The sequence below is a fragment of the Plecotus auritus genome, assembly GCF_963455305.1.
Source record: "Plecotus auritus genome assembly, chromosome: 3".
In the NCBI taxonomy this organism is placed as follows: Eukaryota; Metazoa; Chordata; class Mammalia; order Chiroptera; family Vespertilionidae; genus Plecotus; species Plecotus auritus.
In genome coordinates, this window is record NC_137772.1 from 47,111,146 (window position 1) to 47,132,636 (window position 21,491).

Below are 21,491 nucleotides of genomic sequence, written 5' to 3' on the forward strand. Positions count from 1 at the left end.
CATTTATACTTATTAAGAGCTGAAAAGGGAGATGGAAGAGGCAATAAATTGTCTTCCCTAAAGGTGTTAGGGTATTTTTTGTTGTATTTTATTTTATGGATAACAGCAGTGGCCTTGACTGTGTAGTTACTTCCAATTAAACATCCCAGTCTCAGGCACAAGCAGTTCCAGGAGGCGCTGACTTCCTGTTTTCCTTATTGGCATTGCAGACAGGGGCCTGCCTCCTTTCATCGCCAATGTCAGCATATTCAGGAGGTGATTCATTTCTGTCCTCTGCATCGTAATCAGCCTCAGCATCCTATCACCTAATGCATCACTGTCAGACCCCCTGACTCCTTGATATCTTGGTCCCTGTGAGCGGTCTGGAGATCAAATCACACCTGATAGGGGAACCCAGAGCCAAAACAGCCTTCACGAGGGAGTGAACCCTGAGGGGCACATTTCTGTATGCTAACACTATGCAACCTCCCTGACAGCCCTTGATAATGTTGCAGTTTTCCAAGGAGCACCTAAATGTACTGATGTTAATCACTTTGTTAGCTTCCTGTGATTGAGTCAGTCCATTGTCAAGTGCTGCTCCTGCTCGTGCCACCCATGGGATCTTCTCTGGCTGGCTCTCTCCTGCCATCACTGAGGCCCATGCTGCACTGGGCCCTGGTCATCTCACGTTCCTCCCACATCCCTGTGCCATGCTGCTCAAACTGAATGTGGCTGTGGAAATGGTTTCAGCGTTTGTCACTGACACAATGAAAACAGGTTTCCCTTGCTGCCCCAAAGTAGGGCGTTTCCTATGAAAGCTTTTATAAGCTGAAATGGCATAAAGCAAAAAAGCAATGCCATTAATTTACATGGAAAAGTTTTGGATCTCCATCAGACCCTCAAAATAACCTACCAAATCATAACAAGTGACACATAAAAGCTAAACTAACACATATAGTAGTAGCAGTACCATTCTTGTTACTTGGGTGCCGACTCTATAATGACGCCCTGCAAGGCAAACACTGAATGCTTTTCACCCTTTTTTTGTGGAAGTGAAAACAGGTACTGAAGTAGGTAAAAGCAGAGTGGTGTAATGCAAGCTTTCGAAAAGCAGAGGATACCCGTATGTTAGAAAGCATTGCAACTTAGTTGTTCTTCAATTCCAGTCAATACAAATAAGCCCCAAAACCCACAGAAAGAGTAATTCTTTAGGATATTAAATTTGTCAACTCGATCTATCCATTGAGTTACTTTATCCAATTATGCAGACTCTCATGTCCCTACTTAAAGTATCTCTCTCTTTTTTTGTCTTAACCTTTCAATTCTCCACCATTAGACCTTGACTCAAATAGAGATAGCACTAAAAATAGACTTCCCCTGGTTGAGCTGAATACAAAAGACACAGACCATCATTCCAAGTATCCCCTCCCAGCTCACTCTGCTCGATAATATATGGATTTATTATCGAGAGTCCCAGAGGGCATGGACTCTGGGTTGCTGATGAATTTGAAGATAGTTCATTGCTACATACTCTAACCTGCTCACCTGAGACTCACAATGTACAAACAGTAGTCATTTGTCTGTGGTAAGAGCTTATATCAAGATCTTAACTTTGGTTCCAGTACTATACTTTCACCTGCTGAGTTAATGGCCTTCCACACACTTTTATAGTCAGTGATGAAGGACATGATTTTTATTGCAGCTGGGAGAGATTCAAGAGACAGTGTATTCCGATGCCTTCATGTTACCGTTAGAATTTGAATAACAGAGAGGTTAAGAGAATTGCCCAAAGCCACACAGCTTTGTGAGTTTGTGTATTTAAAATATTATTTTTAGAATTTCCTTTCCAATGCTTTAGCTCTTCTTGACTTAGGAGTTCCCAAGGAGTATTTCCTGAAGCCTGTTCAGAAGAAGATCCTGGAAACTTGGAGAATATTCTTAACTCGAGAGAGATCCTGCCTTTCGGTTTCTGTGTGTGCTCAAGGAGTTCAATTTGGAGAAGAAAAAAGAAAGGAAGGGGGCATTTATTGAGCATCTATTAGGAAAAGTGCATTCTATTGACCAGTCAGAAGTAGCATTTATTGAAAGCTTGCCAAGTGCCAAGTTGTTCAGACTGCTTTGTATCTATCATCCACCCATTTAACCCTCAAGCATCCCTATGAAGCAAGAGCTATTTTTTTTTTCACCATCCCCAATTTACAGATAAGAAAATCATGGCCAAGTCACCCAGCTAACAAGTTGGGTAGCTAGATTCACACCAAGGCACCATGTTATCTTATCTATGGGAAACCTCACCACCTCTCTGTGGAGTGGGTGTTATAGCTACAAATTTACAGATGAGGAATTGGAAGCTCATAGGAATTGTGTGACTAAGGTCTGGGAGGTGAAAGTGGCAAGATATGAATTCTAATCTACCTCTTTTCATTCTGCCAGGCGATTCCACAATGTATGGATTTAAAAAAAAGGGAAAAGATGACTTAAGGCATTTTAACCTTGACCTAGAGCCAAAGTCGGCAAACTGCGGCTCACGAGCCACATGCGGCTTTTTGGCCCCTTGAGTGTGGCTCTTCCACAAAATACCACGGCCTGGGCGAGTCTATTTTGAAGAAGTGGTGATAGAAGAAGTTTAAGTTTAAAAAATTTGGCTCTCAAAAGAAATTTCAATCATTGTACTGTTGATATTTGGCTCTGTTGACTAATGAGTTTGCCAAACACTGCCTAGGTCAGAACCCAGCACAGAACACAATTGCTTAGGTCAGTGGTCGGCAAATTCATTAGTCAACAGAGCCAAATATCAACAGTACAACGATTGAAATTTCTTTTGAGAGCCAAATTTTTTAAACTTAAACTTCTTCTAACACCACTTCTTCAAAATAGACTCGCCCAGGCCGTGGTATTTTGTGGAAGAGCCACACTCAAGGGGCCAACGAGCCGCATGTGGCTGGCGAGCCGCAGTTTGCCGACCACTGATAGAGGATTTGAGCCTAAATCAATTTAGCAAATGAATAGAAAGAGTAGATGCTTCAGCAATATTCCTCTATGTTTGACTTTCCCTTCCTCCCTCCTTGTTGTGAAAGGGAGATAGGCTGGCTTTAGCTGGGATATTAGTCCTGGTAAAGTCCCTCATGGACATGGCATAAACTTTACACCAGGACACTCCTTCTCAGATGCCTAATGTAGCTTCTAACACAAAGGCTGCTCAACAAGGACATGGCAAATGAGATTATAATGCCAGCCTGGGGTGTCACTATCCCAAACTCATCATGGTAGGTTGGATCTACTATTTTGTCTGGTTCATGAGAGAAATTCCCTGTGAGTCATTATTGGAAAGAAGTCCTCTGCCTGATGGTGGTGAATTTTAAGGCAGCTGTGTCATCGGATGAAATGAGAACAAAGATTTAATCTGACTTCACACCAGAAATTCAGCTTTAGTGTGTGAATCCCAGCCCCAGCAGGGGGTTGAACAAACAGTCACAGTATCACCATGGTCTTACACTGAAGATGTGTAACTTGTCAGAGTAGTGAAATCTCTTATGAAATGTGTGGTAGGGTGATGTTGTTCAGGCAGAAGGCTGGTCAACAGTACACTTCCCTGAAGACATCTTTCAGTTACAGATGCATTACAATTAGAGATGGGAAAGGCTGGAGGCAGACACCAAGTTCATGTCTCTGGTTGGATGTATGGTGGCGGACACAAACACACACACACACACACACACACACACGTATTAGGGTTGCCAGGAAAAAACAGGACATAGAACTTACTTTGAATTTAAGATATATGGCAAATAATTCTGTCCCAGATCTTGCAATAGGTAGATACACATACTGAAAAATTATTCATTTATCTGTAATTCAAATTTAATTGTGAGTCCTGTATTTTCATTTGCTAAATCTGGCAACACACACACACACACACACACACACATACACACACACACACACACACATATATATATAATATATGCATACACATGTACATACATATTTAAATCTATGTATCTTTTTGTGCAATTGTAAATAGCACTCTCTGATCCTAATATGAGGTTACTGGCTAGCACCTGTCTGTATATGCTCCGGTTTATTCTATGCTTCCCATATGCCAACGTGCTCCCACTTGTAATTTCATTTCCAATCTCTATTTTCCCTATCAGATCACATGCTCTACAATGACTGTGACTGTATTTGTTACAGAATCAGAACCCAGCACAGAACACAATTGCTGAACTATGAATACAGAATATATGTCAAAGCCCGCATCCAGAATTTGGCAAATAGCTCAATCTAACTATACAGAATGAATAGGGTGTGTGCCCAACTCTGGGCAAAAGCTTGAATCAATGACGGACACTATGAAAGAGATAGAGGGCCTGAATTTAAAGGAAATTCACTATGTGACAAAAATGATTATGTTCTTTACAACATTTTTACCGCTCTGATTTTAAATAAGCATTTTCAAATGGTTTCCCCCCTCACTATGTGGCTGGCCCACTGGATAATAGGTGATTTTGCACACATGTAGTTTTTCCATAACCGATCCACATCTTGAACTCCTCCCGGTATGCCACAAGCTGACCAGGTTTGGTTTTCATATTCTGTGGTACATTTAAAAAGTTTCACTTTTCCTCGAGTTCAGTTATAAAGAGAACCATCTAGAAATTTTTATTTTCTCCAAAAGCATTCAAACTGAGGGATAAAAAAAAAGAGAGGCCTGAAATGGAAGCCTCCTCCCACTCGACCTGACATTAGTGGCATTTAAAATTACAACCTCACCGGCTTCCTTAAGAAATACTACATTTTTCATTGGCAGCTGTGATTAAGTAACACTCACTTTGCACGGCTCCTGTGGCGACACAGCTCCATTACCAAGGCCTCCTGTGTGGCATTTGGTCATTAGAAACCTCACAGACTATTAGGACACAGTAGCAGAGCTGCTAACAAACCCTTAGAATCAAGGCTCCCTTTCTAATTGTGACAAAGAATGAAGACTGCATTCACGATGGTTTTGGAGTTGAATACAATGGGTAAGTGGAAGTATGTATATATACATGCAAAGAGTATCACAATGTATGATAATTCTCAAAGTGTTTTCCCATAGTGCTCCTTGACTAACTGTCCTGATCCCCCAAATTAGGGTTTCATTTCTGAATCCCACAAGTTCCCTGAGTCACCTAGCTCAATATAGGAAAGCTTTGTGTGTTTATAAATGCAGGTTTCAGCAACTTGGTGTCCAGAGTGGTAACGTTTATGTGTCGTCTTGACTGAGCTAAGAGATGCCCACAAAGCTGATAAAACTCTATTTCTGGGTGTATCTGTGAGGGAGTTTCTGGAAGAGATTAGTGTTTGATTCAATAGACTGAGTAAAGAGATCTGCCTTACCAAAGTAAATGGGCATTACTCAATCCCTGGAGTGGAAGGGAACAGAAAGGCCAATTCTCTTCTCTGTCTTTCTGAGCTGGGATATCCATTGCCTCCTGAGCTTGGACATTGGAAGCTCCTGGTTCTCAGGCCTTTAGACTCTGGGACTTGAAACAGTGACTTCTGGTTACCTGGCCTTTGGCCTTGGACTGGGAGTTATGCCATCAGCTACCTGGCTCTTAGGTCTTCGGCCTTGAATTGAATTATACCACCATCTTTCTCAGTTCTCCAGTTTGCAGATGGCAGATTAAGAGACTTCTTGGCCTCCATAACCATGTGAGCCAATTCCTATAATAAACCTCCTCTTATATGTATCTATCTACCTATTTATCTATATCCTATTGATCCTGTTTCTCTGGAGAACCTTGACCAACACAGTGGCCTAAATTGAAGCTTTAGTTTCTTGAGGTCTCTAATATGGGCCTGTACCCCCGAAACCGGGTTTACAGTTCAACTTCAGCTCCTGACATGACAACTGGTTGGCCAGCAGTGGGCAGCACTAGCATGCACAGCCAGGTTCTCTGTGTACCAGCCCATCACACCCTTTTGGTTGCCTAGGTCCATGAGGTCATTTTGGCCAGGGCCCATTATGGCGAAGACAGGCTCTTCACATGTACATGAACATCCAGGCACAGCACCTCAATCTAGCTCAATAGCATAAACGTTTAGTCTGCTTTCTGTGAGCTTCTCGTGAGATGTGCAACACAGGCCCATATTTTACTGGCACTTTGACTAATCTTCAGGGGAGATTTTGGCTTATGTGGGAAGTGATTAACTATGTGGTACCCTTTTCCCCGAGCTAGTACTAAACCCAGACCCCAGATGTGCTCTTGGCAGTCCATCTTTCTGATGACATATAAAAATGAGGAGCCACATACTCTGGGCTATTACAGATCCCATGGCACTGTTAGTAAGAACAGCGGTTTTACCCTTAACATGTGACCAAATGCCTAACTCAGACAGTGAAGTTTCAACTGCTCAAAATCCTTCATTACTTTATAGATTGTTCTGTTATTTGCCCCAGAGATAGGTGAGCATGTGGTGGGGGTCATTTACCTATTGACATAGTTTTGCAGAGATAGCTGCATTTTAGCACTGAAATTAAGCAACCTCTTGGTAAAATATCATAGCAAGCTGAAGTAAAAAAATGCTACATAAAATAAATTATTTGATGATAAGTGGGCACTTTTCTGTAAACAAATTTCTTATTTTTTTAAACAAATTTATTTCTTATAAAATTGTGAATCGTGAGGGGCATATTTAGGAGCAAAATATGAGAGGATATTTTATTTTTGTGCTAAATAGATCTCTTCTAATCAAGTTACAAGAGGATATTTTTTTTCCCATATTGATCCAGCACACAAATGTCTGTTCTGTACATGAGGAAATTTAGTTCATATGAGCATCATTTTTTTATTAGCTGGGTTTGGTTTCCAAATGCCTTCCATAGCCACTCTATTTGTTACCTTCATCAGGTCCCCTTGGAGACTAAATTCAGCATCTCCAACTCTGCAAAGGAACTTCCCGGGGGGAACACCGCTACCCCAGTCATTAATAGAGGAGGCAGGGAAGGCTGGGGCTGGGAGGATTGGATTTATATAAATGGAAAGATAAGTCTCAATTTCTTTGCTTCCTGCAACCTTGCCTCTACTTTTTTATTTTTATTTCTTTTCAGTGTAAGGTGTTTCTTGCTCCCTGTTTTAATCTAAGCTTTATCCAAATGATGACATACTGAGAAAAGAGAGATTTTAAAGGCCATCACTCACTCTCCCGGTTCACTGCAGTGTGGGTCTGCCATTCCAACTCTCCAGTCTCTATATAAGTTTATTCCACACATTGCCAAGGTCTCCCCCTGAAACTCAAAAGTAGCTCAAGTCATCTAAAGCCTGCAATCTCTAAGCCACACTTAGCAATCCCATGTTGCCTAAGCTCCCATAAAATACCAAGTAGCTTGTCACAAACTCTCATGAAATACCAAGGAGATTTATATTTATCCCGAACACAAGCAATCCTTATCTAGGTTTTCCAGGATCAACTCATTTCTTATAAAATACTCATGTCCATCATAGTAGATGCAATATTACACATACGTAAAAATAATAAGACGGCTTCTTGTACACCATACCTAAAATCCAGTCTTAGTACTTCACAGTTGCAATTTAAGGGAGGCTTTTTTGTTTGTTTCTTTGGTAAATATTCCAAACTAACAGAAAAGTTACAAAAATGGCACAAATAAAACATATATTCTTTTCCCAGAATCATCTATTGTTAATATTCTGCCTTATTTGTTTTATCAGTTCTCCTTTCTCTCTTTACCTCTGTCTCTAGCTCTCTCTCATATATATGAGAGACTGTACATACATAAATAGTTTATACCAAATATACAACTTGTACTATTTGAGAATATTTTTGAGTCAGAATGTACATACATTAATATAATGTGTATTTCCTAAGAATAAGGATATCTTCTCACATACTCACAGTGCAATTATCAACCTTAGTATATTTAACATTGATACAATACATCTGCCACCACTTTGACAATTGACATAAGCAAAAAGTCCTGGATTTCTATAGGCATCCTGCCTCTTGCTGAAGCCTTAGGACAGAGCTTCTGGGTGACAGAAGGTGAGGCCTTAACAACAAACATTAGGAATGCCTATAACTGCTATAGTAAAAGGGAATTGTGGGGACACTTATTATTCAGTGGTGAACAGTGGTTGCTTCTCCTTAGCAGTAGAAGAGAATGAAGCAATATTCGATCCAAGGGAAAGAGGGTGGAATCAGAGTCACCTAATGGATTTTGACTTTAGGAAAGATGACAACCTCTTCAGGCCTCACTTTCTTTCATGTTAAGGCACTCTGATAACAAGTCAGAATAAAATGACCTAAGCATGTCCACCCAGTAGGTAAGTGATGCATGCTAGTTCCTGTCCAAGAGTAAGCTCCCAGGAAGCAGAGCGAGACATGTGGCTCAGACACACGGCATTTATGCCAAAGGGCTCTCAGGAGGAGCAGATGGAAACAGAAGTGGACAGAGGAAGATGCTCAGCAGGGCTGAGGTCTCAGCTGGAGACTGGTGTGAGTCTCAATACAGGGAGACCTCTGGAGCACTGACATGATCCACATTAAGATGAGAGAGTGAGCCAGACTTTTTACTCTGTCTTAGTCGGTCACTAGCTGTGGGACAGGAGGGGCAAGTACCTCCCCAGATCCGTTGGTTCTCATCAGCATTTCTCTGAAGAAGGAAACAGCTGTGAGAAGCCTGTTCTCAGAGAAGCTGAAGGGTAGGGAATAGGTACACTGACCCCATGAAGGGGTCTGGGCAGGACACCACAGCATCCACTATGGTTCCTTTCTTCCCTCTGACCTGAAAAAGAAAGCCTTGTAGAACATAGTGCTATATTCTTTGCAACTGAGATGTTGCAAAGGACCTACTAGAGGACCGGTGCATGAAATTTGTGCATGGGGGGTGTGTGTCCCTCAGCCCAGCCTGCACTCTCTCCAATCTGGGACCCTGAGAGGGATGTCCGACTGCCCGTTTAGGCCCAATTCTACCGGGATTGGGTCTAAATGGGCAGTCGGACATCCCTCTCACAATCCAGGACTGCTGGCTCCCAACTGCTTGCCTGCCTGCCTTCCTGATTGCCCCTAACTGCTTCTGTCTGCCAGCCTGATCACCCCTTAACCACTCCCCTGACAGCCTGATTGATGCCTAACTGCTCCCCTGCCAGCCTGTTTGCCCCTAACTTCCCTCCCCTGCAGGCCTGGTCACCCCTAACTGCCCTCCCCTGCAGGCCTGGTCCCCCCCAACTGCTCTACCCTGCAGGCCTGGGTCTCCCCCCGCAACTGCCCTTCCTTGCAGGCCCGGTTGGCCCCAACTTCCCTCCTCTGCCGGCCTGGTCACCCCTAACTGCCCTCCCCTGAGGCTTGATCACCCCCAACTGCCCTCCCTTGCAGGCCTGGTCCCTCCCAACTGCCCTCCCCTGCTGGCCATCTTGTGGCGGCCATCTTGTGTCCACATGGAGGCAGCCATCTTGTGTGTTGGAGTGATGGTCAATTTGCATATTACTCTTTCATTAGATAGGATAGAGCCCTGGTGCACTGGAGGGGGCCTGCTGGTTTGCCCTGAAGGGTCTCCCGGATCAGGGTGGGGGTTCCCTTAGAGTGTGGGGCAGCCTGGGCGAGGGTCTTGTGGTGGTTTGCAGGCCAGCCATGCCTCCCAGCGACCCAAGTGGAGGCCCTGGTATCTGGGATTTATTTATCTTCTATAATTGAAACTTTGTAGCACTGAGCAGAGCCAAGCCTCCTGCTCGCTCCATGGCCACAGCCATCTTTGTTGGGTTAATTTGAATACTTGCTCCTGATTGGCTGGTGGGCGTGGCTTGTGGGTGTAGCAGAGGTATGGTTAATTTGCATATTACTCTTTTATTAGATAGGATACCTAATCTATATCTATATCTACATCTATATATTTCACTTTAGTTGAATGCTTGACTCTTCACAGAACTCTCTGAAAAATGCTGAGCCAATTGATAACATTGACGATGAGCCAACTGATACCATTGAGGCAGCCTTTTATTAGGCTAATAGTCCTCTGAACCCCAATACACTGGGTACCAGCCACAAGGAAAGGAGCCCATGGATGTGGTCAATCTTTATTTGATTCCAGTGGCCCTTATCTGTGCTGACTCACTCCAGTCTCCCAGAAGAGGTGCAAAACTGGGAAAGGGCTTGGGCATTCGAAGTGCTTTCATTATCCTGCTCTCCACTTTGTGTCACTGCCCTATCTCTGGCTCAGCATCATTAGTGCACCGTGTGTCTTTCTGCACATTCCCCTTTCTATGTCACTGAGACATGAAGTGAACATCACTTGTAATATTCATCCTGTCCTCTGAGAACTGGCAGGGGGATGGAGGAGGGCAAGAAAGTGGAAGCAGTGGCTGCTGGGAGGATGGAGAATTAATTTGCATTCATTTCTCACCCCGTTACTTTTCTACTCACTTAGCCTGAAGGCTCATTTCCAGTGTGGATCTAGCAATTACTTAGCTCAGCAGAGGTAATGTGCCCCATAAATAGGCATAGACACTGGTCAAGGCTGGGCCTAAGAACTTATGGATAATATTCAGATTCTGTATTATAAGTTGAGGCACAAATAAGTCAGCCATATTTTTTGCTAAAAACTATATATGAACGTGAGGTGCTCTATTTTTAATAGAAGACTTATGTAAATAGTGACACTTTTTAAGGAGCATCTTTTTAGTTTTGCCAGTCCAGTAAAGTTCATAAGTGCTTTCTCTATGCTGAGAAAAAAATTGAGTTGTGTGGCCTCCTACCTTCCGACTCATCCTCTTTTCTTTTTCTTATTTTTTACCATAAATTTTAATCTGTAATTCCTGCTTTGATCAATTTGGTGTCTAAAGAGTGGGCAAATTAGATTTCTAATTATACAAATGATTTACTGCATAAAATATTCCTGCCTCAGTTTCTTATAAGTGTTCCTTCCACCCCAAGCCCTTCCTTTGAGGGGAAGCACATATGCTGCCAAATGCAGAGACTGGAAATCTTCCTTTGCAGTTCTGTCTTCCAAGTTTTCATATGAAGTAAAAGGGACTGATTCTTGGATCTTCAAGTCTGTTGTTTCAAGACAGGTTCATAAAAACTGGTAGATCTCTATTCCAACCAATTTATTTTGACTAAAATATTAAAATATTGCTGAATGTGAAGTGTTTTGTATATTAACATTTGTGAGGTTAACTACAGTTTATCCCTTCCCAGTTTCTCCTGGGAAGGTATATGTGCACATATATATTTTTAAATAATTTCCAACTTTAAAAGTATTTTTGTTAAACTTTCAACTTTGAATCTCTCTCATAGTTGGATCTGTCACAAAAGGATTTGTCCTAAATTAATAATCATTGAATGGTGGCTGATAGAATCTATCCTATCTAATAAAAGAGTAATATGCAAATTAACCATCACTCCGCTACAAAAATGGCGGCGCCCATTGCCACAAGATGGCAGCGCCCAGTCCTCTTAGCCCCGCCGGAGTCCCCCAGTAGGCCCAGCAGCAACAGTCCAGGGTGTCCAGCTGGGAGGCACCAGCGCCCGCGTGATCCCCGGACACAGCCTGGGCTGGGGTCTCAGGCCGGCAGGGCCATGCACCCCCACCACATGATCTTCTGGCCATGGCGGCAGCCTGGGCTGGGGTCTCAGGCCGGCAGGGCCGCACACCCCCACCACGCGATCTTCTGGCCAGTGGCGGCAGTCTGGGCTGGGGTCTCAGGCTGGCCGGGGTGCACCCCCTTTGGGCGATCCCTGGACAGCAGCGGCAGTCCAGGGTGTCCAGCTGGGAGGCACTAGCACCCGGCACGATCCCTGGCCATAACCTGGGCTGGGGTCTCAGCCTGGCCAGGGAGCACACCCCCAGTGGCGCCATCCCTGGCCAGGCTCGGGCAGCCTGGGCTAGGGTCTCAGCCTGGCTGGGCTGAGGTGGCAGCCTGGTCGGGGCGGGCACCCCCCACAGCCAGGCGTTGCAGCCTGGGGTCTCATCCACTGAGTCACACCAGCCAGGCAGATATGGAGGAATCTTAAATGTTTCTTTTTTTTAAGTATATATTTTATTGATTTTTTACAGAGAGGAAGGGAAAGGTATAGAGAGCTAGAAACATCTATGAGAGAGAAACATTGATCAGCTGCCTCCTGCACACTCCCCACTGGGTATGTGCCCCCAACCAAGGTACATGCCCTTGACCAGAATTGAACCTGGGACCCTTGAGTCTGCAGGCCAATGCACCATCCACTGAGCCAAACCAGTTAGGGCTGTCCAATATGCTAAAGAAAAAACCCTATTTAATAAAGAGGGAATATGCAGGGAAGGGCATTTGTGGGTGACCGGGTTGTCAGGGGAGGGAAGTTGGGGATGATCAGGCTGGCAGGGGAGTGGTTAGCAGGTGATCAGGCTGGCAGGCAGAAGTGGTTAGGGGCAATCAGGCAGGCAGGCGAGCAGTTGGGAGCCAGCAGTCCTAGATTGTGAAAGGGATGTCCGACTGCCTGGATTGGGCCTAAACAGGCAGTCAGACATCTCCCGAGGGGTCCCAGATTGGAGAAGGTGCAGGTTGGGCTGAGGGACACCACCCTCCCCCCTGCAGTGCACGAATTCCATGCACCCGGCCTCTAGTATATATATAAAAGCCTAAGTGACCATTATGACCAGTCAACCAAACGACCAGTCGACCAGTTGCTATGATGCGCACTGACCACCAGGGGGCAGATGCTCAATGCAGGAGCTGCCCCCTGGTGGTCAGTGCACTCCCATGGCCAACCTCCACAGCCAGCCAACCTCCCGCAGTCCCACCCCCTGGCTGGCTGGCCCCAATTGGCCCCAATTGCTGGCCAGGCCGCCGAGGGACCCCACCTGTGCACGAATTCATGCACCAGGCCTCTAGTATAATATAAAGCATCTAAGAATGTCAGGATTGGAGCAAGCTGTCAGTGATCTTGTCCAATCCAGTCATTCTACAGAAGAGAATGAAGTTTGAGAGAATCTGATGCCAAGTCGTGGTTAGACCTCCAGTTGGCAAGAAAATTGGCACCAGTTGGCTAGAAAGGTGACACCAGATGCCAGGCTCCTGATTTTAAATAGAGTGCTTTTCCCTAAAAAGTAACCGACAACAGAGAGTTTTACTATAAAGTCTTTTTCGCAAAAGATGGAGAACACATGTTACATTGATTCTTTTTATTCATTCATTCATCCACTCACTTACCTAAACCTACATACATTACTTTGTCTTCTGAGCTCCAGCACTGCGCTCCAAGCTGGGTGCAAAGATGACCAAATTAAGTTATAGTTGCCCAAACAAGAAACTCTCAATGTGATGGCGGGCCTCCTTGTAAACTACATCCAATAACATCCAATAACTACATTCTTTAAGCCTGGTCCACTGTGCACTCCCCAACCCCACCCTTTGAATGAAACTAATCACCCAAATTTCTAATGAAATTAGAAATATTTGCCACCCACATGCTTTGGCGTCTTCAACTTACATGCTGAAGAAAGTGTGTGTGGATATGCCAAATAACTGTAATAATAATAATACAAAAACTTTGGAAAACAACCATTGGGAAGGATGTGAAAAATTGGAATACTTGTCAAATAGTGCAACCAATTGAAAACAGTTAGTAGGTCCTCTAAAAGTTAAATAGAGAATTAACCATGTGACCCAGTAATTCTACTCCTAAGCATATGCCTAAAACGAGTTGAAAACAGGGACTCAAACAGGTTCTTGTATGCCAACGTTCATAGCAATATTATTCACAATAGCTAAAAAGTGGCAGCGACTCAAGTGTCTATAAGCAGATGAGCAGATGAATGGATAGACAAAATGTGGCATATACTCAACCATTGAAAGGAATGAAGTTCTGAAACAAGTTACAACATGGATGCACCTTAAAAATATTATACGCAGTGAAAGAAACTAGACACAAGAGGACAGATATTGTATGATTCCACTTATGTGAGATACCCAGAATAGACACATTCATAGAGACAGAAAATAGAATAAAGATTACCAAAGGTTGGGAGAGGTAGGAGGAAGGAATTATTGCATAATGGGTATAAAATTTCTGTTTGGGGTAACAAAGAATTTTGGGAGCACATAGTGGTGATAATTGCACAAAATTGTGAATGTAATTAATGACACTAAAGTGTGCACTTAAAATGGTTATTCATCTTCTAAGTATCTTTTTCTTACTCTTCCAGGTTTAGCGGAAGAAAAACCATGCAACAGAGGTTGGCTGCTACTCTCACTAAAAATCTGAGGATGCTCTTTTTGATCAATGATTTCTCTAACCTCTGGAATGCAAAGTAGTTCCTACTTGCAAAGTCATTGGGTCCCCTTTCCCTCCCCACAAACCTCCCCATGCACACACCTTGACATTGACTTTTAACTTGTCCTTTGATCAGCTAGCTGGCCCAAAGCCCCTTCCCTCATCGTTGGGCATGCACACTCCTCACACTGCATGCCACCATGCTTCACACAGGGGCTGTTCTCAAGACACTTCCTGTTCTCTCCTGCCTTGGGATTTCATGCACACTGTTTTCTGGTCCAGAATACCCATCTTCTTTGCATGGCAACTCCTACTAATCTTCTTAATTTCAGTTGAGTCCCATCTGGTAGGGTAAACAAGTGCTCCTAACTGCTCTCACAACACCTGACATGTCCCTGTTTTGCAAACAATTCCTACAGAGCAGTGATCAGGATCTCAGGGACTCTGTCTTATTCAGCTGTCAAATCACTTGCTTTCTCTGTGCTTGAACATATTTACGGATAAAATGGGGATAATACTTATCCATCACAAGGTTGTAGTAAGGATTGTATGTGTTAACGTGGATAGAATATTGAACACAGTGTACATATTATTATTATTATTATTATTATTATTACTTTACTCTAGTCCTTATCAATCTGTATGAATGCTATTTACTTATCTTTATCCTGTCTTGTACTGTAAAAGTCTAGCATGTGCCTGGTATAAAGAAATGCTACATAATGACTACATTATTTATTAACTATATTTTTTAAACACAAACTGTGATATGCCTATTATGACCAATGCACTGCTCTGGATGTTGGATACTGGAGGACTACAAGAACTTAGTAGATAAATCTTTTGTATTTCAAACAGCTGTCATTGGTAAAGGATACACCAGTTTAAATATAAAACTATTTTTAAGAAATATATTTCAAAATGACCAATGAGAAATGGAAAACTAAATAAAAATATGAGATAAAATAAAACAATAAAGATGAAAAGTATGGCATCCTATCTCACTTTTATGATTTTAAGAACATTCTGGCAATACTTACTGTTGATTTTAAAAAAGTGATAATGGGCATAATAATGAGGCATAAGAAAAGCCTAACACCTGTTCCAGGCCCTTGGAAAACCCAATAAGCCAATCACAATTTTCACCTAACTTTCCCTTTCAGAAAACACATCAGCCGTAATTCAATACAGTTTTAAAGCAGACTCCTAAAATGTTCTCTTTATAGAGGGAGACAAGTTCATTCCACACCCAGTAAAACTCAGGAATAAAGTGCATATGTCTGCAGCTACAGACACAGCCCCACACCTAGAGCCACCTGACCTCTACCTGCCCCCGGACAACGGGACAACTCTCCCACCATGCTCAGCTCACTCAGCATCAACTCAGCTTCTAACTTTTGTAACCCAATTCCAGGGCTGTCAGCTTTTACCTCTTTCCTGACACCAAATCCCTCTGTTATATCCAGGTTCCTCTGGGTCTAACTACCATCCTGTCAATATACCACCAAAGCACATGTCTTGTCAGTTCCCTCTTGGGGAGGAGGTGCTGGCTATTGGGTTTGTATTGCTTGGCTCAGTGATCTCAAAGTTTATGCTTTTCCTAATGCCACTCCCAAGCCTCCTGCCTAGGAGAAAGCCATGCAACCTGTCTGAGCCTCAGTTTCCACATCAGAAAAATGAGGATATTCTTCCCTATTCCTCAGAGCTGCTCTACAGATTACATGGAACTGTGTGTGTAAAGGATGGTATCAAGGACTTAGCAGGTGCTCAGGAAGTGATAGCAAGTTTTCCTTCCCAATCATGTCAGAACTGTGACAGATGCACTCAAATAATTGTTTCACTTTTATAAGGGATCCTAAATTTAACAAGCTGATTTATAAACAACTGTGCAATTAAAGTTACAAAAGCCAGGTGGCATAGTACAAAGATTGTGTGGTCTGGGAGTTCAGAGACAGATGTATTTTGTTTCTGGAGTCACCAGTATGTAAGTGACTTTAATCAAGTCAGTTAATCCTTCAAAGCCTTGCTATTGTCATCCATATACAACAGGTAAAGTTAGATAATGTTTCAAGTCCTTCCTAGCTCTAAATTTTTGGTTCTTTATGAAAAATAAACAGTCTTCATATAGTAACAAATATTACCTTCAACTAGGCCCCCACTGACAGTTAGTTTAATGACAGGGTTTTAGGTCTTCTCTCCTGCGCATAGCAACAGCATAGTGGGTACCTGGTGTGTGTATAAGTGGGGAAATATGATAGTTTGACTCCAAGGAATTTCTAATACACTGGATCTCAAAGTATGGCTTCGAGATCAGCCTCATCTACATCACCTGGGAACTTACTATAAATGCCAAATCGTAGGTCTTATCCCAGACCTACTGAAATAGAAACTTGGAATGGGCTCAGCAACCTATGTTTTTACAAGCCCTACAGGTGATTCTGATGTTCTATAGATCAGGAGAACCATGGCTCTAATCTCTAATCTATGAAAGCACTAACACAAACACACACACACACACGCACCCACAACACACACACACACACACGTTTACTTAGAATTGAGACGATAGATAGAATAAGGACATATATTGTACCTTATTGACTTGTCCTTAATAATTTATTGATTTAAAAAAAATTTAAAAACCACACCTCAGAATTGCCTAGTGATCAACTTCATTTCCAGTAGATTATTCTATTTTAAAGGAGAAATGTTCACCCAGTAAAAGATTAAGAAAATAGCTAAGGAAAAATAAACATTGATTGCTAAGAGAGAAGAAGGCCACTTTATGTATTATCTTTTTTTGTGAACAATCACTCCCTTTGCATGCAGCTCACTCCAAACATCTTACAGTTTAATATGGTGAGGATGCCTCCAAATAGGGGTTTAATTCATTGATTTTCCTTATGATTTTCATTATCTACTTAAGCACAAAATGCATTCATTGTGGCTTCAAAGACTGAACTCAGTTGATCAAATTGCGTTATTTGAAGAAGGTATCAAATACAAGTGGACACCACCAAACAGTCTCTTTATCAGTGTAGAAGAGCATGACGCCAACATGTGGTGAGACCTCAAACCAAAGAGCATGTCTTAAGAAGTTAGTGCTCACACATAACTTAGCACCAGATGAACCTAGAGACCAATAACTATTTGCAATCGTGGGTCAAGGGATTTGTCTATGTAAAGCCCTACATGGCTCCCCTTACCCCCAACAATAACCTCTGTAATGAGATCTCTGAGTCTTATCTCCCATCTAGCATCCTATCTGCTCCCTTTCCAGCTTTCATGTAGGAGTCACATGCTTTAGGCAGCCTATCCTGTCCACATCCTCCTCCTCATGCATTGCTCCTAAGTCCTGCACTCCAATGGTATCTGTAACACATTGTTACCCCAATCAGTGTATATGCCTGCCTTCCCTATTGGGATGGTAAGCAACTTGGGATCTGGCATTATTTTTCTTTAAATCCCAATAGCAGCTTGATAGGTTCTTGTAAGTATCTGTTGAGGGAAATAATTTTACTTTCTGATCACACCTTTCTTTTTCCTGCAGCTAGTTTACCCCCAAAGTAGCAGCCAAGTTAAATTAGTTTTCCATTTATTTTTTCACAAATTGGTTGTAGTTAGAGTTCATATCACTTTTTAAACCTGTAGACATCTACCTGTAGACTAGGATCTATTAGGGAAAAACATGAACTGAGAAAAAAAAGTGAAAACAAAACTCCACATATATAAAGAGTGGTTGAGAATCATTGAAAAAAATGCAGAGCAAGCAATTGGGAGTCCCTATGAGTCAGGAAACAGAGAGGTTTTACTCCTCCTACTCAGGACCGATGGGACCACCGTTTAGCCCTGTGTCCTTTTAGATTTCACTTTTCCATCCAGCCTTATGATCCCCAAGTAAATGCCAACAAGATACTAGAGGCGATCATGATGCTGGGAGAATGGGAAAGGAAAGAGAAATTGGGGGAACATTTCCAGAGTGTGGGAGATGGTTTGCAGAAAAATGTTGTGTCTTTAGACACCTGAGAAAGAAACACATTTGAAAGATGCAAATGAGAGAATCTAATTTGGCTTCAGAACTGACTTCTCTGAGCTCAAGGAAAAGGAGTTATTGTATACATGGTCAGGACTAGATCATTTGTTACTGCCAAGAAAAAGTTTCCATAGAAACAAGGTGGGTCAGAGCTAAATTCAAAGCCTTCAGACAAGAATTAGATAAATTAGGCAGTAGTTGAACTTTACAACAGACTTTGAGAGCAAAGAAACAGGAGGAACTCAGTAGCAACTAGAAGGGAGATTGAGTTCAGGCCAAGCTTTCTGCAGTTTGAATATTGCTTAGCTGAGATCTAGCTGATGTACTGTGCCTGTACCACCTAGCAAGGCAGGAGAATTCATTCCATCCAGCCATCTAGATTTGTCATCCCATCTGCTCTCACCTCTGCTGGCTATACACACCAAATGTCAAGCCTGGTTGCAGTGGAACAAGAAAGTGAATATAAATAGTGGAACGCTGAGAACTGCTATTCAGAGATGCTGGGAGGAAACCAAAACCCATTTTTACCTTAAAAGAGGGTGGTGGGTGTGGTGGTCATTTGAAGAAGAGAGCAATTACTTTAATAATTTATGTTTTTATTATAGAAAAAGTACATCCTATTGAAGAATATGTGGAGAGTTCTGAGTAATCAAAGGAAGAAAGAAAAACAAAACCCATTGTTCCATGAGTCAAATATAATAACTGGGTATATTTTAGTGTGTTTCCTTTTAGTCTCTTTTGTTATGCAGATACATTTTAAAATATTGTAAAAATATTGTTGCAATCAGTGTTTAACATTATGTGTCATCACTTTTCGTGGTTTACATACAATTTATATAGTCACATGACTTCTAATGAATAAATTTACTATATTTAGGTTACTATATCTCTATAATTGAATAACACAGTGGGATATGAGAAAAAGATAAAATATTTAAAGACCACTGAAAGAGAATGATACATGACTTTGAAAGAATATTTCAAAGTAATTAAGTAGACCTGGACATGGGGATTCAGAGAGAAGGAACATATGGAATTTTGGACAGGTAGAAAACAAAAGTATTTTTAAAGTTAAGAACAAGTATTTATTTAGAGAAAGATGAAAATTCAGATGCATTGATACTTGGTCATGTGGTTTATTTTATTATTGTTATTATTGCCATTGAAAATTATGACCTATTTAAAATTCCTATAAATTTATAAATATTTCTTCAGAGTAGATTATATGAGCTAAAATTACTCTGTAAAAACATATAAATATTGTTAATATTTCTTATTGCTTTCCAAAAGCCTTACAATAATGTCCAGGGGTGGGCAAAAGTAGGTTTATCATTGTAATATGAATAATACAATAATTAATTACTAATACAAGAACAAATGCTATTTCACATACTCACAACTGTAAACCTATTTTTGCCTACCCTTGTAGAGTCCAAACTACATTTGTAATTGTGCCTATTTTACTATAATCAGGCCACCTTAGCCACTGTCATTTAAACACCCTTTGCTAATTTGATCAGTAGTAATTGATACCACTTTCCCCCCTGTACTAGTCAGCTTTAACATTATTTTAATATTTTCTAACTAAAGTTCTTCCCATATTAACTATTGATTCAAAACCATTAAAAATTGGCTGCTAATGTGTTATTATTTTTTTTGAAAATCAATATACAGGAGCTCTTCATATGACTAATGTATCATGCTTTTTCAAAGTCATCTTTGCTGCAAATAGTCTCCTCAGTGTCTTAATCTTGGTAGTTGATACATTGATGTTTTACCTTTTTATGTAGTCATCCCCACTTTATAGTTTAGAAAGAAACAATTTAGTCCTTTCATTCCATCTCTTTTCTCAAGATGCTTACCTGAACAATTTATATTGTGTTACCTTGCATGTGAAATTGGGGAAGGAATTAATCATTCATCATGTCACATGAGGGTCATGAACAGACATTAGCCATTGAGCTGATTGAGCTAAATAGGGTAAAGAGTTGATAACTTCTTCCTAAAGGCAAATATTCTACATGGGTTTCTAATTCTAAAAATAGGACAAACATAACATTGCCTATAATAACAACCTACTCCATTCTCATTTTTCCATCTTTAAAAAAATAGTGTAAAAACATTTGTCATTGGTAGCCTGTGCTGCTTTGAGTAGCACTTATGAATACATAACACCACATGAAGGAGGCCTGCAAAGTTTTAGATGTTCCACTTCCTTGCTTACTTATGTTACCAGAGCTCTGATTGCATTAGGTATTCTTTCTTTCACCCCGGAGAAACATACATCTGTTTGTGCTGACATCTGTTCTCCTTTGTGGGTTCTGAGGAAACATTTATTTCTTTTTTGCTTTTCTTCCTGTTTTAGCAATGTCTGCTTCTCATCTTAATAAATCACCTTTGCTTGGCAATAAGTTAATAGAGTGAGAATGCATAGCTAACGAGGGGATGTGTAGCACAGAATGTAGAATTCAGACAACTTTCTTGGCTCATTGCAGGGCATCTGCCAGGCAGTACAAAACCAGGCTCATGGTGTACAGGCTTCCTTTTTCAAAGAATGTTATAAATTATAATATCAAGGTCATTAGTTTCCTACATGTTTAACACAGAGGAACAGAAATGATATATGAGTTAGGAAAGGCTCTGCTTTTGGGGTTGTAAGTCCCAGTATTGGGTCCTGCTACATCCTTGAGTTACCTCTACCTTCCTCCCTGAAAGTTACTTTTCCTTCTGGATTCTGGTGCCTTTCAGAGGCACGCAAGGCCAGCACAATGTCAGGAGAGGGTGTAAGGCAAGAGGCTCTATTTCACATCCTTAGGACAGAACTGATTTTTCTTCTCCACAGGCTCCTGGACTCCTGAGATTCGGCTCACATATCCTGATTAATTTTGTGGCCCACTCAGGGATGATTAGACTAATGAGATGAAAGGCTCTTCTTTTTTTTTTTAAAAAAAAGATCATGATATCAACTGCTTATGCTTGCTTTAAGAATGGAATCTTAACTGGGAGAAGATATTCATAATTCATGTAAAAGACTTGTATTCAGAATACACAAAAAACTCTCACAAATCAATAATAAATGAACAGCCCATTAACAAATATGCAGGAGAACTGAGCAGGCACTTCACAAAAGGAAATATCCAAATGGACAACAAACACTAGAAAAGGCGCTCAATGTTATTGCTCATCAAGGAAATACACATTAAAACCATAAAGGAAACCCCCCAGAAAATCA

The 21,491-nt window shown here is 41.5% G+C and overlaps 1 protein-coding gene across 2 annotated transcripts in view; it reads right to left on the reverse strand.

Moving 5' to 3' along the window:
• The window catches only part of GPC6 (glypican 6), a 1,157,351-nt gene that overhangs the window by 198,972 nt on the left and 936,888 nt on the right, over positions 1-21,491 (reverse strand). The window lies entirely within an intron of this gene.